Source organism: Pelmatolapia mariae, linkage group LG22, assembly GCF_036321145.2.
Source record: "Pelmatolapia mariae isolate MD_Pm_ZW linkage group LG22, Pm_UMD_F_2, whole genome shotgun sequence".
Classification (NCBI taxonomy): Eukaryota; Metazoa; Chordata; class Actinopteri; order Cichliformes; family Cichlidae; genus Pelmatolapia; species Pelmatolapia mariae.
Genome location: NC_086245.2, coordinates 2,522,719 through 2,526,190, shown reverse-complemented (window position 1 = coordinate 2,526,190; position 3,472 = coordinate 2,522,719).

Sequence of the window (3,472 nt, the reverse complement as noted above, 5' to 3'; positions counted from 1 at the left end):
CCAAACTTGGACGGCCACAGACCGTTTTCCTTCATGGTGATGAAAGAAAACGCTGGGTTGGCATGTAAAAGGGCATTTATTCCCTTCAAAGACCTGCAGTTCAAAAAAGCGCCCCTCCGACAGCCAAACCCATCTGTTCTCTGATTGGATTGTTACATTTGTGATTGACATGACATTGACCAATCAGATGAAAGGAAGAAAAATAGGGTTGAAATTCGTACTTGTAACTTGCAGGGTTTTTTTTGGCTAAGTCCACACACAAATCTTTTTTACACACACACAAATCTTTTTTACACATACACAAATTCTTTTTACACATACAAATACTGATTTACAAGTACAAAATATTTATGACCACATTTTGAGCCCATAGTTTCCTACTGAGACTACCCTCGACCGCTCTCAGCTCACTGGGCCAGTTTTCTAATATGGGGCGTCCTTTTTGCTAACCCTCGGTTTGGCTCGCCGTTCAGTTCACTTCTCTGTTCACTTCTCTCCATCCCCTGTCATTACGTCGTCTCCTCTCGCTGCCCTTCAGGTGTCTCTAATCAAGAATAAAGTGGAGGAAGGCAGAAGGGAGGGGCTTCAACAATATATACAAAAACATGCAACAATACAATATGCTCTAACAAAAATAAACACCGACACAGCAACACGTGTAAGGGGAAAAAAAATAAAAAGAGGGAACATCTCCCATCCCCCGGATATCATTTGCTGTTGCTCACTAAATTATGCAAAAGTGTGTTGCATCCTCGGTGTAACAAGAATGTGTCTCCCCACTCCAACTCCACCCAAGAAAGAGCAAAATCTCTGAGCAAGTGTAAATGCAGTGCAGCCGTTTATTGACTTTGGCAGTGAGCTGTGCCAACATAACAAACAGAACATCTCTAAAGGTCCCTAATCTTCTCTTCCAAACTAAAAGTAAAAAAAGTCAATTTGTTCCCCTAAACTCCTACTGGAAAAACAAGGGAACACAGGTTTCAACAACAAAGACTCACTGCTATGAGGCTGCTGCAGTGTTCAACATATACCGTCAAAGAAAGGGTTACCTAATTTACAAAAGTATTTACAACTGTCCCAAAAGAGTTGATTTTGTTTCTTTGGATGTGCCATTTTTAGTTGGAGAAAGGTTTCTTTACTCATCCAAGTGATGAAACTTTCTCTCACTGAAAACACTACGAACAGAATTTTGGGGGATTTCCTCACCTGGATGGTTGAGCATGCATCAAGATATTTACAACTATTTACAAAGACCTCAGCTCGCACTCATAACACCAGACACACACATTTACTCACACTCACTAATGAAGGTTTTGACTCAGGATTTCACACAGAACACAAAGCTACCATCAGAAACACAGGCTGTTTGTTGGGGGTGGAAGCCAGGAGAGAGGGGTGAGGTGGCTTTCAGTCATCAGGTGGTCAAGAGCTCCCTGTCTCTGCTCAATACTATGATGAATGAATGATTCTGTCACAGTTAGCCAGGCAACTGTGTGGAGAGAAGAGAGAATGGACCCAAGTGCAGGGACTGAGGTGACTGAGTTTATTTAATGAAAAGACAAAATGTAAACAAAAGGAGAACATGGAGGGACTCAAACTATCAAAACCTAAACTGGGATAAAGTAACAAAAGAACATGAGGAAAGAAGAAAACATTACAAAAACCTGAACACTGGGAACGAGGAGCCTGAGACATAAACATGAGATGAGACACAAGATGAGAAACAGCAGATTAAACGCAGACAAACCAGCAACAAACAGAAGGAGACACATGGCTTAAATACACAGAGGGATAAAGAGGGAATGAGACACAGAAGGAGAGACTGCTGGGAGAAATCTGACATAACGAGACACGGGGAAGCAAAACTCACTACACTGAACACAGGATACAGACTGTCAAAGTAAAACAGGAAACATAACACAGAGTCGCACCTGACAAGAGGATACAGAGCAAATATGGAACAGAGAGAGAGAAACCAAAAAGGTTAAGACCTCTAGATAACACTGAAACCAAGAGACTCGAAATGATAAAAAAATGAACTAAAGACTATATAATAATTCAAAATACAAAATACTGAGTCACTGATCAAGGACCGTGACAGATTCATAGATAAACAGCATCATCAGTTCAATTCAAGATCCTGTCAGATCATTTCCATAGAGAGGCACTTTGCATTAGCAGCACCATGCTCCAGTGCTCTGGGAGAGTTTATAGTCCTGAGAGTTGAACACTGGATGACTGACAGCTGTCCTTCATCACAACAGAAGCCACAGAAATCCTCCTCATCAAAAACATGACTTTGATCTGCGTCCTCATCTGGACTCTCCTCTGCTGCTGCTTCACAGGTAAAGTCCAGAGAATCAAACTCCTCTCCTCTATCAACATCTGTCCCTCTGAAATGAAGCCCACAAAACCATGAAGCTGCTTTATGTTTTTGTCTCTGTATCCTCAGAGTCCAGAGGACAGATCACAGTGACTCAGCCTGGAGCAGTGAGCTCTGCTGTGGGAGGATCTGTGAGCATCAAGTGTAGGACCAGTCAGAATGTTTATGTCTCTGGCAGCTCTCACCTTTTAGCCTGGTACCAACAGAAAGATGGAGAAACTCCTAAAATGCTCATTTATGGTGCTAGCATTAAAGCATCAGGGATTCCAGCTCGTTTTACAGGCAGTGGATCAAACTCTGACTTCACTCTGACCATCAGTGGAGTCTAGGCTGAAGATGCAGCAATTTATTACTGTCAGAGTTGGCACTATCCTAACAGTCAGCGTGTGTTCACACAGTGAAAAACAGTCGTACAAAAACCTCCCTCAGTCAGACTAAACAGAAAAGTGACTGCTGCAGCTGGAAGATACTGCAGAGACTGATACAGTTCACTGAGGACACACACACACACACACACACACACACACACACACACACACACACACACACACACACACACACTGACAGATACTCGCTGTTATCTCTTAAATAACTACCATAATTTTTCGCGTAGTAAGCAAAAGTTGGAGAAAGTCTAGAGAATCTCCTCTCAGCTTGCAAAATGATGATAAAGAGAGCTGGGCTGTGTATTGAAAAAAGCTTAGCTATGACCTTTGAACTCAGCTTAAAAATATTGAAATATAGAGAACTGAAATATCTCATCAACTTGGCTTAGAAGAGTAAAATACAGTGTAAACAGCATTGTTGATAAAAAAAAAACTTTTAAGAGTAAATGTAGCGACTCCTTTCATTTTATTTTAATAATCTCTGTTTTATAATGTCAGAAAAAAGCTTATATTATAAAAACATTACATTATAAAAGAAAAGTTTATATTTAAAAAGCTTATATTTTACGATTTCAAAATGTTTGTATGCAGTGCCACTAATACTCTTGATAAATAAACATTTTGAATATCTTGTAAGTTATTAAATATTCCCAGAAAACAACTTAATACAGCACAATTCAGTGTAGATACAAGTATGGCATTG